At 41.8% G+C, this 12,972-nt stretch overlaps 1 long non-coding RNA gene across 1 annotated transcript in view; it reads left to right on the top strand.

Annotated features, from left to right (window-relative positions):
• Nucleotides 1–981: 981 nt before the first annotated feature.
• The window catches only part of LOC110212693 (uncharacterized), a 29,743-nt gene continuing 17,752 nt past the window's right edge, over nucleotides 982–12,972 (top strand). Inside the window, exon 1 of the long non-coding RNA XR_002325736.2 lies at nucleotides 982–1,402. This is a non-coding gene — a long non-coding RNA (uncharacterized LOC110212693). The remainder of the gene's footprint in view (nucleotides 1,403–12,972) is intronic.

Raw genomic sequence — 12,972 nt, 5'->3', positions numbered from 1 at the left:
CAAATCCCCCTCATTTTTACAAAGGAGTAAACTGAGGACAAGAGAGAGAAAGTGATTTGCCCCAAGGTCACACAGATACTAAATGGCAGAGCCAGACCTCAGACCCAAGTCCTCTGACTTCAGATCTCCTATACTACGCTGCATCTGCGATTCATTTCAACTTGTCCAGGCCCATTTTGGAGAAAAGCATTCTGACTCCCTGGCTAACCCTGAACAGTACAAGAATCCTGAGAGCCCCACTGTTCCCACAGGGTTCTATCAGTCAATGCAGCTGGCTGCCTGCCTAAGCCGAGGAACTGAGTGCACACGATGAGGAGCAATTGCTTGGAGTGCAATCACTTCCCATCCTTCCAGCCTGTCACTGTCTGCTTGAGCACCGCAGGCTAGTGAGGAGGATGAGGTGTTAATGCCAGGAAGGCTGTGGGCAGGAACAGGACCCAAGAAACAAGCTGAGGCAATTCTCAGACTGGATTGATGGCACGAAGCTGCTGAGAAATGCTACAGCCTGCAGAGGAAACCAAAGGGTTCCAGCTTGTAGTACATCATCTGTCCTTATTAAGAAGAATTGTGTAAGAAAGGGCTGAGAATAAACAACTCACTGTATTTCTTCCCTCCGCCCCACCCCACCCAAAAAAAGATACACTTTGCAAAACCTTGATTAACTGGAACAAATCCTCGATTATACTACTACTGACAACTTATATTTGCATAGTGGTACAATGTGTAAACCTTTTTAGACACATTATCACATTTGCTATTTAACAACCCTACGAGATAGGAAGTTGCCAGTATTATTGTCCCCAATTCACAGATGAGGAAACTAGAGCCTAAAGGGTATTTGTGGTTTGGGTTTTTGGTTTTTTTGTTTTTGGTCTAGACATGTGATTTCGCTGGTGGGGGACTACCTGGTATGTAAATTCCTTTCCTTACTGCATATAAACAATTTATTTAGTCACTTAGAGTATGAGGGTTTCCTGCAGCACTGAGGAGAGGAGTGCCTTTGCCCATGACCACAGAGTCAGCATGTTTCAGAGGCAGGATTTGAACTCAGGTCTTCCTGGGCTCTGTATTTACAATGCCACATTGCTTCTTGAGCCTTTATTATTTATAGCAAGCCAAGATTAGTCACTGAGGGAGAAGCAAAGTTTTGATAAAATATGCTCTCCTCCAGATAATCTATGATCTACCTATATTGGCCATCTTCCATACTCTATACCACAATTCTGTTCCTTTTGACTAGCTCACTCCCTCATCTCAACTCTGCTTCCTGGCTTCTCTGCATTCCTTTAAGACTCAGCTCAAATGCCACCTTCCACAAGAAGCCTTTCCTGGAGTCCTCCACCCCACCTGGGATGCCTTGCCTTTGAGATTACCTCCCACTTACATTGTATATGTCTTCCATGTAAGTAGTTAATTACATGTTGTTTTCTCCATTAGAATGTGAGCTCCTGAGATGAGGAAATCCTGTTTTTGCCTTTCTTTGCATATCCAGCTCTTAGCACAGTACTTGGTATGTTGTTGTGGTGGTGGTGGTGATGGGGGGGGGTGATGGTGGTGATGGTGGTGGTAGTGATGGTTGTTCAGTTATTTCAGTTGTGTCCTACTCTTAGTGACCCCATTTGGGGTTCTTTTAACAAAAATACTTCAGTAATTTGCTGTTTCCTTCTCCGGATAATTTTATGAATGAGGAAACTGAAGTAAGCAGGGTTAAATGACTTGCCCACAGTCACACAGCTTGTAAGTGTTTGAGTCCACATTTGAACTCAGGTCTTTCTGACTCTAGACCCTCACACTCTATCCACTGCTCCACACTGTTATTTTCAGCTATTACTGTTCAGGCATAGCTGACTCTTTGTGACCCCATAACCATTCTTGTCTGTGGGGTTTTCTTGGCAAAGATACTAGTTTGCCATTTCTTTCTCCAGTGGATTAAGGCAAACAGAGTTAAATGACTTACCCAGGGTCAAACAGCTAGTGAGTGTCTGAGGCCACATTTGAACTTGGGTCTTCCTGACTCCAAGTCCAGTGTTCTATCCATTGAACCACCTAGCTGCCTCCCAGGTCTTTTGAATCTAACTCCAATATCCTTTCTTCTGACTAATTTTCCAATACCCAATACATATAACTGACTTTATCATTTTTTCTAAAAAAGCAGCTTCCAGGGGATGTCCTAGGGCCTGCAAATATTCAACCAACTCTTCACTTTCTAGAGCAGGTAGCATGGTATTGAGGAAATAACAATGAAGTGAGGATCAGGAGACTTGGAATCTAGTCCAGACTCTTACGATAACCTTGCTGTATGACCCTCCTTGGACAATCAGTTTACCTCTTGGGGAATTAATACCTTTTTCTGCAAAATGAAGGAGTTGCACTAAATGATCTCTAAAGTCTCCTATGGCTTCAAAAATTCTGTGTTCTAAGCACACTCTCTCCCCGAACAGTTTCCTAGAACACCTAGGCTGATCTCTCCCTGTTCCCCTTCACTCCCTAGCTTGTCTATGTGTGGCTGTATACATATTGTATCTCATCAGGGACAGAGGCTGCTTCATTTTTGTCTTTATCACCAGTGGCTAACAGGGCTGGGCGTGTAGCAGGTGCTTAATAAATGTTGGTTGAAAGGAAGAGGAAGGGGAAGGGAACAAGCATTTTTTTAAGTGCCTACTATATGCCAGGCACTATATACTAACTGCTTTACAATACTGTCTCATTTGATTGGATTCTAAGATCCCTTCTAGTTCTGATGTTCTATATTTTCTGTTGCAAGGAGCTTTTCAGCTCTGCTATTTCATGTTCCAAGAATCCTTCCTGCTCTAACTTTCTATTTTCAAGAATCTGTGATTCTATTATTCTAATGGTCTATAACTGTAAAATTCAACCATTTTGTTACTGTTTCCTATAATTCTATAATTCCAAAAAACAATGAGTGACCGTTTGACCTCTAAAGCTTCCTGAATTCAGGGAACCATACCGGCATTCACTGAAAGAGCAAGTTAGAAGTACTAAGAAATGTACCAAAAGAGGATGCTGAGTTTCTGGCAAAAGCTTAGAGAAGGTGAGCTGCCTTTCATACAGTTAAAGGCTGATAGTCTAGCTGTGATTCATCACCCTAGAAGTGGAGGCAGAGATAGTATGAATCGCCGGCCTCCCCCTCCCCAAGCAGCTGGACATTTGTGCCCCACCTTCCCACTTTCCAGCTAGCTGTCTATGTGAACAGTCAGTGGCAGCAAGGGGAGGAGGGGGCAGAACAAGTGGGGCTCAGAAAAAGCAGGACATTCTTTTGCTCACCCACAGCCCACACCCACCTTCAGTGGTCTGTATCTGCCTTTCATCAGCCCATTTCAGACCAGACTCCTGCAGCTCAGCCTGAGGGTATAGAAGAGGGGGTGGGGGGTAAAACGTGCTCAGACAGAGGGCAGCAGCTGGCAGATTCAAAGAAATATAGAAAACAACAGGGTGGCATTACCCATTTCCTGATACTGCTCTGCTGGGAGGGGCTGTTTAATGACATATCTTCCTTCCAGGATCTCTTCAGCACAGCGAGGCCTTCTCCAGGCAGCTACAGGCCAACATGACCTATAGGTAGAATTGGTGACTGATTCTAAGCTCATGTTACTATAGAGTTGGAAACAAACTATAAGAAACCATGGGATCATAGATTTAGAGTTGTAGAGGTTATCTAGTCTAACCTTTTCATTTTACAGATGAGGAAACTGAGGCCCAGAGAAGTAAAATGACTTGCTATGGATCATGTAGATCAGGCCTGCACAACCTGTGGTCCACTGCCACTTATGACCCAAGGGCTTGCCAAAGGATTTCAGGAGGCCTGTACATACAAATATACCATTTGTATAAATTGTTCTCCTGATTTTACTCACTTCACTCTGTATCAGTTCATACAAGTCTTCCCAGGTTTCTCCAAAACTAAGGATGTTTTCCTCCGCATTTTTCACAGGCCCACCCAAAATCCTCAAGTCTCAAGAAGGGTTACAGCAGTTTTATCAAGTACTGAGCTCACCCTTACCACACAGCTTGGGGAATTGGCAGGGATCATGAGGGAAAGCTGGTGGAAACGAGAGCTTCCAGATGCCAGATCATGAAGATTTCCCACTCTCATCTCACTTTTTTTGCTTTACAGCCTTGACCCTAAAGTTAACCACTTCAACTATCCTCTACCATTAATTGCCTTGATCCTCCTCCCCCCATCCATTGAGGTTCACACCTTATCAATATTCAACCATGGATCACCCCCCACAATCAACCTTCTCTGTCCAAGCTGCTGAATGTCAAAGAAGGAAGTTGCAAATTGCCCCAAATACATAATGTTATCTAATCCTCTCTCCTGAGAGGTATAGTGGATACAGAGCTGTTCTGGGTTCAAATTTTGCCTCTATACATACAGACTATGTAACCTTGGACAAGCCACCCAATTTCTTGGAACCTCAGGCAACTATCTAAGACCACAGGGTTACAGAGCAAGTCTTGATCTGTATTGGCAGAAAGAGCTGACTCATTTAGAGTTCCTTAACCTAATGAAATCATAGGTTGGTACAAAACAAAAAACAAATTAAAAAAACTCAACTGAGCCCTGCCTTCTACTTGCCAATTCTTGTATTCTTCTTTGGTTAAGTTTCTTTCCTATTTCCCTTAGCAGCTATTCTAACCCATCTCCTGGCTCCTCATGCCATAGAAATACATTCAACTCTCTCAGCAGATATCCTTACTCTACTTAACTGAGAAAATCCAAACCAACCTTAGAAAGCACTCTCATTCTTATCCTCTCTTTTCTCCTGTAGGTTTTTGACTGATTGACCATTCCCCCACTTCCTCCCTCATCTTTGTTCCTTTTGATGCTAGGCTTAAATAGAAACTCCTCTGTTTGCTCTTTAAAGCCCTTTACGACCTCACATCAACCTACTTTTCCAGCCTTCTTACATATTGCTGCCTTTTCCTCACTCTATTGCCTGGCCAAAATAACCTTCTTGTTGTTCCTCCCACATGGCACTCCAATCACCTAGTTCCACATCTTTCCACATCTGGGCTGTGCCCACTACCCAGAATACATTATTTTCTCACCTCAAACTCTTAGAATCACTTGTTTCCTTAAAAACTCAACTTAGATCCCACCTTCTGCAGGAAGCCTTTTCTAGTCCTCCCCATACCCATCCCCCAGCTGCTACTGTTCTCCCTACCAAAAAAAAATTTTATTTTTTATATAGTCTCTATATTTTATACATTATATGTTATTTCCTCCACAGAATATAAGCTCCTTAGAGGCAGAGACTGTTTCATTTTTGATTTTGTATTTCCAATGCCTAATGAAACATCTTGCATACAGCAGGTGCTTACTGTAAAAAAAGTGTGTCAATTTATTAGTTAATTGGTTGATCTCCTGATCAAACTAGACATCATTTCCCATCACCTACAAATATATTCAGGTCTAAAATTTTTCACTTACCCTACCATCCTCTCAGATGATCATACTACAGCCATCTTCTCTTTCATTGCCAAACTTAAAGAAATAAAAGTTTACACTACTGTTGCTACTTCTATTTCCTCACCAGCCCCCCACTTCTCAGTCCCTTGCAATCTGGCTTTAAATGCCACCATTCTACTGAAACTGCTTTATCCACAGTTACCAACATCTTACAATTGCTAAAAGCTGATGATCATTTGTCAGTCCTCATCTTCCTCCACCTCTATGCAGTTTCTGACACTGTTGCTCCACACATGCACCTACAGATACGTTCTCTCTTCCTTTGACTTCTGTGACACTGCTCTTTTCTGGTTCTCCTACTACCTGTCCTACTCCTCTTCAATCTCTTTGCTGAGTCACCATTCATCTCCTGCTCCATTAACATTAGTTTTCCCTAGGGTCTGTCCTGAACCTTGATTGCTTCTTTATATATTCTCTCCCTTAGTGATCTTACCTGATTCTGTGAGTTCAATGACCATCACTATACAGATAACTCTAAAATCTATATATCCACCCCTAACCTCTCTCCTGAAATTCATTTATACACTCTCAACTGCCTGCTATATGTCTTTATCTGGACTTCCCATTGATGTTTCAAACTCAATATGTCTAAAATGTAATGAACTCATTATCTTCAACCCTATACCTGCCCTTCTCCCAAACTTCGCTATTTCTATTAAGAGCACTAGTGTTCTCTGAATGTCCCAGGTTTGAATCTTCAGATTCATCCTTGACTCTTTCCTCATATTACAATAAAGCATTTTCAATCTGATACCAAGTGTCATCCATTTCACCTCCATAATACCTCTACCAAACATCCCCTTCTCACCTGTCATATAGATACTACCCTAGTTTACCTTAGAATTACCTTCTGGACAGCTAGAACAGACTTCTAATTGGATTTCCCAGTTCCAAGTTTCTCTTCCTTCCAATCCCTACTTCATAACAGCTACCAGAGTGATCTTCCTAAGGCACAGGTTTAACCACATCCTTCTCCTGCTCAAAAACCTTAAGTGGCTCCCAATTACTTTTAGGTTAAAATGTAAGCTCTCCACAATCTATTATCTAACCTGCCATTCCAGCTTTATCCCAAACCCCTCCCTTAATGGACTCTAAGTCTCAGCCATACTGGACACCATTCCCCACACACAACATCCCATCTCCCACTTCGGTTCATTCACCCAAACTCTGCTCCCAAACCAGAAATGCACTCCCTCCTCATCACCTCTCAGGTCTCTTATCTTTCTTCAATGTTCACTTCAAGTTCCACCTCCTCAGTAAGCCTTCCTGATCTCCCCCTTCCCCCACCCCCAGCATTAGCTCTCTTTCCTAATTTTATCTTATATTATCCTTATTTATAGGGCAGCTAAGTGGTACAGTGGATAGAGTGCCAGACCTGGAGTCAGGAAGACCTGAGTTCAAATCTGGACTCAGATACTTACTAGCTGTGTGACCCTGGGCAAGTCACTTAACCTTGTTTACCTCAGTTTCCTCATCTGTAAAATGAGCTAGAGAAGGAAATGGCAAACCACTCCAATATCTTTGCCAAGAAAATCCCAAATGGGGTCACAAGAGACAGACACAACTGAATGACAACACCATCCTTATTTATATACATGTGTTCCCCCCACCCCAATAGAATGTAAACTCTTTAAAGGCAAAGACTTTTATGTTGTATTTATACTCTCTGCCCTTTGCACATAGTAGGTACTCAATGAATGCTTGTTGAATTAAATAGTAGAAAAAGTCCAGAAGGGTATACACAAAGCAGCCCCAATTCTAGTAGCTGAACAAACACCAACTTCCCACCGGGAGCTGGGCTTCAGACTTCTGATGGTCCTGGCTCTGCCTCTTTTCAGCCTGCCCTAATTCCTCTCTATCTGTGTACCAAACCTTATGGATTCTCATCTTTCCCATCCGGGCCACACTACTGATGATGACATGACTAAAAATACAAAGTTCCCCACGGGCAAGCCACCTGGTAGATGCCTGAGGCCAAAAAAAGAAACCTTCACTGTATGGAATTCTTTTTAAATTATATGACTGTAACATGAACTTCAAACTCAAATGTCTGCCTACTTCACAGATGAAGAAAAATATCAAGACCAAAAAACAAGTATCAGGACAAAGGGGATTTGGAAGTAGGATATGAAGCCTGCTGTAGTGTTGAGGGCCAGAACTGGAAAGTCTAAATATGGGATAAGGAATTTAGGTTAGAGCTTGACTCTTTTCCTTTTCCTACCCATAAGGGCTTAATTATTCAGATCCTTTAGCTCACCAACTTCTCCTGCCTAAAGGTTAGAATACTCTGACCCTTAGACTTTGATGGTAAGCAGGTGTGAACAATTAAGGATGCCATAATGGGTGGGGTTAGTCACATAAGAATGGTGAGAACACCCGGAAATGATTGTTAGCTTTCCCTATGTAATCCAGACCCTCAGATAATAAATTGGCTCAGTGTTTCACTGACCTGCCTGGCCCATGTGTCTCATTTTGCACCCCTCCCTTTGATGCAATACTTAGTCTCAGCGTCACTGTAGTATCATGGAAAGAGTCCCAAGTTAGAGAACTGGAGACAGAAGAGCTAGTGTCACCTCCACCCCTAACTTGAATAAAGCGATTTTCCTCTATAAGTTCATGTTCTCCTCTATGAAACAAAGGGCCTAGACTTTGTAGATTCTCTAATGTCCTTACCAGCCCTAACAGCCTGTGTTCTAAAGTCTTCCCTCAACTTTTACAATATGTTCTAAGTCCTCTCCCAGCTCTGACAGTCTTTGCTCTAAAACCCAACATTCTATGTTCTCAAGTTCTTTCCAGCTCTAACTTTCACCATGTCTTAAGGTCCCTTTTCAGCCTCAACATTCTCCATTCTAAGTTTCCTTCTGAGCGGTTCCAGTCTTTGTTCTAAAGTTCCCTTCTGGGTCTGACTTTCTGGGTTCTAAGATCACTGCCAGCTCTGACATTCTAAGTTCTACGTTCCAAGGTCCCTAATAGTTCTGAAATCCCTTGTTCCAAGGTTCCTGCCAGTTCCAGTAGTCTACAAATTTGATCTATGACTTCTAGTCCCTACTTTATTCTACTTTCTCCATCCCCAACCTCTGTCCCAGGACCCTTTCACGGGCAAGCTTTGAACAAATAGAAAGATAGCTTTGAAGTTATATCTCTCTTATTCCATTACGCCCACATAGACTATTATCTATCTGAACTGTGCAAGAACGGTTCTTTCCTAAATTGGTTTCTGAGATAGTTAGAGTGATAGATTGCTATTTGAACTAACTAGAGGACCCTAAACTGCTCCTGGGCAGTTCAGTGAAATGCTTTAAATTAAATACTATGAGTTCTATTTCCCCACCTTTCTCTCCGTGTCAAAACAAGCTGTATCCACACGTGCCTTGGTTGGTGTGTGTAGACCTGAATTCCACACCATTCTCTAGGGTCTTTCTGTGAATGCCAAACTGGAGAGGAAATTAAAAATTGAAACAAAAAAATAACCCAAATGTTTCTCTAATGTGGATTAACATAAATGAGGTTGATAATAACCCACCCAAAATAGCTTTGAGGTCAAATCCAGCCAGTCAAACACACTGTACCTTGACTCTAACAGAGTTTGTTCCTCTTCCAGAACAAATGATATTGTTGGTCGTCTAATTTCACTGAGACCTTTCATTGTTATTACCAATTTTGGGATGGCACTGAAGCTATAAGATCATTTTTATGTGATATTTCTGCCATCTACCTGGACCTGGATTGAAATCATGGCTCTACCATACCCTACCTGTGTGGTTTTAAACAAGTCTTTTCGCTTCTCAGTGCCTCAGTTTCCTCATCTGCAAAATGAGAGGCCTGAACTACAGGATTTCTCAGGTCCCTTCCAGCTCTAATGTGTGATTCTTTGATCCCAAATCAAGTATTCTTTGTGTCGTCTCCTTGATTTTTGTGGGTTTCAAAGATGGGCTCTGTGAGAGAAGGGAGATAACTAAGCAAGCGACCTCATGGACACATGGTCATTTCCAGCTCCCTTTCTGCTTGGTTCTATCTCTGCACTGGCTGCCTTGCTTCCCTGAAGATGATTCTGCCCTGAGGCCTGCTCAGTGATGGGTTAGTCCTTGCCTGAAACAGCCATGAGAAGCCTCAGCCACAGAGTTCTCTCTGTCCCCTGATCCCTGGAATGCCCTTTTGCACTTGTTGAATCCGTATTCATCCTTTCAATACCTTAGTACTTCAAGGACACTTTCACGGATGCAACTTCTCTATAATTCAGTCTTCAAGGATGGCTGTGGCCAAAATATGCATCTTTTTGATAGGCTAATCCTTGGACAATAGACATATAGTCCAAGGTTTTGAAGCCTTCTCGGTTTGGTGGGATCTGCCAGGGCTTGTACATTAATCACATAGACTTTTAGAACCTAGGACATAAGAAGAGGGTTTGAGTCAAGGGCATGTATTAAGATCCTTTAAAGTCCAATCAATAGTCCAGTCAATAATGACCTTCTCTAGATATAGCACTTTGTTCTATACCTCAGTCATACGCTTATTATGTAGTACTATATGCATTAAACAGTTATCTTGGGGCTCACTTACCCAACTCATATAGGTTCTATCAGGTTGGGTCACCAGAAGGGCAACTGCTGCTACTTTCAGGATTCTGAGGATAGCTCTCTGGGTAATTATCCTCCTAACATTAGCCCACAAGCCCCCATCAGTGTGTTTTCCCTTGACAGTTCCTTACCAAAGGCATTTTACCTAGTCTGTTCTTTACCAAAGGCACTTACTTAGTTGTTCTTTACCAAAAGCATTTACTCATTTCAATATCTCTGTCCAGTAGCCCTCCAGACCTTCAGGGATTAAAGATTTTCATTACATGCGTACTAGTTTTTTGTATGTGCCAAATTCCTGTCCTGATCCATGAGAAAAGGGATCTTTTCTTTTAGAAACTTTGTATCTCCTATAACATTGTACATAAGAGCCCATAATATGCACTTAATGTTTGTTGAATGAATGAATGAATGAATGTGTCATCATAATTTGCTCCCTGTACTAATATATATTATACATATATGAGCACAAACCAAATCAGTACCAACACCATCAATATTTCCCACACCTGAATCATTCTAAAACAGGGAAAGACCCAAGACTAAAACTCTTCTGTCTGAACCTTTCAACCTCCTCACCTCCTTCCTGACAATTTGCTTGTGTCTGGTAATATGCCATTCTTTCTACAGCCCCTTCACTTACTGGCTTGTAGATAATCTATCATCACCCTGCTTTGTCCATATTGGTATCCTTAATCACCAATTAGCCCATACCAGCAGTCAGCCTACTTCCTAGTATCCCTAAATACCCCCTTTCCTGCCTGTTCCTAATGAACCTAAGAGTCTTTCTTCCTTTTCTGTCCCCATAGCGTCTCCATCTACTAACATGGTGCTTTGTATAACTTTGAAGCACTTTGCTTACACCCAATATAATCCCTTCCTTATAAATTCTGTGAAGAATTCACTTCTACATCATTTGTATGTGCTTATAATCTTCCCCTTTCTTATAAATATAAAATTCTCGTCAAACTTCTATAATGACTTAGGTTTAGCTCTGAATATCTGGAATGTAGTTGACAAAATGCTAGGCCCAGACTCAGGAAGACTCATCTTCCTAAATTCAAATCTGACCTCAGACAATTACCAGCTGTGTGGCAGTGGGCAAGTTGCTTAACCCTGTTTGCCTCAGTTTCCTCATCTGTAAAATGAGCCAGAGAAGGAAACGGCAAACCACTCCAGTATGTTTGCCAAGAAAACCCCAAGTAGGGTTACAAAGAGTCAGACACAACTGAAACGACTAAACAGCTGGAGAACAGGACAGCAAAAGGGTGTTAAAAACCTCTAGGGAGCCGTCTGATGGAATTAACAGAGTCCATCTTGTATGTTTTTGCATTTGGTGTCACGTCTGATTTGTTCCCTTATTAGGACGTAAGTTCTTGGGGTCAGAGACCATTTCTCATTTTTTTCTTTGCCTCACCAATACCTAGTACAATATCTTGAACAGTCGGTATTTAATAAGGCCTTTTTGGTTCCTATTGGATTGGTGCCAAATTTTATGGAAAATGTGGATACACTTGAGCAAGTAGGGATGAGGTCTACCAGAAGGAGGCGATGTAGCGGAGGAAGGGTGTGGTACTAGAGAGAATAACAGATAAGAATGAGTTGAAGGAAATTTGGAATGTTAAGCCTGAAGGAAAGATTTAGCAGTGACTTGATACCTGTCATTAAGCGATTGAAAAGCTATCCCTTAAAAGAGGGATTGGATTTGTTCTGGAGAAGAAGAATGACAACACCTAAAAATTTTTTCCATAATATCATAAACCCCACTGTGTAATGAAACTCCAACAGTAATGCCATTCATTGACTTCGTAAGAGCAAGCCAGCCTAGTCTCGAATTCTCTCCCTTTTGTTGTTTAGTTGTGTCTGATTCTTTCTGACTCCTTTCTTTTTTGGGGGGGAGGAAGGGTTTCTTGGCAAAGATACTGGAGTGGTTTGCCATTTCCTTCTCCAGATCATTTTTACAGATGAAGAAATTGAGGCAAACAGGGTTAGGTGACTTGCCCAAGGTCATACAGCTAGTAAGTGTCTGAGGTTGGATTTGAACTTGTGCTTTTCTCATTCCAGGCCAGGCACTCTATCCACCCTGCCACCTAGCTGCCCCACTTCCCTCCCCCAGGCTAGCTCAACTCCACTCAGCTTAGCATCATTACTTAGATGACCTATTATAGTCTCAGATCTCTGCAAAGACCTACTGCAAGCTTTAATACATTTTTACTGCCTAGAAATTTATCTTCCACTTATAGCATTATTCCTTAGGAACTAAGTTTACTTCCCTATAACTTTCCTTTTGCCTAGTGTCATGTCTTGCAGAGCCATTGAAGGATGTGAGGTAAGAGATGCACACCCATGTCTTATTTTCCCTACTAAATTAAGGCTATTTGGACACCAACTGGGTCTTAATAACTTTAGAGGTCTGTAACCCTGGAGCTATCCTTAACTCAACCCCTATTTCCAATCATTTGCCAAAGAATACTTTGGCAAATCTGACCTATTTCTATAATATTCTCACATTCATCTCCTTTTCTCCATTCACACAGCCTATACCGTAGTATAGGTCCTCATCAGCTCTCACATGGACTTTTGTAGTGGTCTCCTAGTTGGTCTCCCTACCTCCAGTCTCTTACCTTTCTCATCTTTCCTCTATACAACTGCCAAATCAATATTCCTAAATCACAGATCTAATCATGAGACATAATCTCCTCAAATAAAATACCTTTGGTGGTATCTTATTGCCTTTGAAATAAAATACAACATTCTCAGCCTGGTATTTAAAGCTCTCCATTCCATTTTCTGGCTCCTCATGTTCTATCTCCTGCTTCTAGTCAAACCAATCTCCTGGTTATTCTCTGTACACATTTCCTTCTCTTGATTCTGTGCTTTTTTGTAAGTAGTCTTCAACGTCTT

Source organism: Phascolarctos cinereus, unplaced genomic scaffold (assembly GCF_003287225.1).
Source record: "Phascolarctos cinereus isolate Bilbo 61053 unplaced genomic scaffold, phaCin_HiC Scaffold_2;HRSCAF=192, whole genome shotgun sequence".
Lineage (NCBI taxonomy): Eukaryota > Metazoa > Chordata > Mammalia > Diprotodontia > Phascolarctidae > Phascolarctos > Phascolarctos cinereus.
The sequence above is the reverse complement of the archived record's forward strand: the minus strand, read 5'-3'. Positions and strand labels throughout refer to the sequence as shown.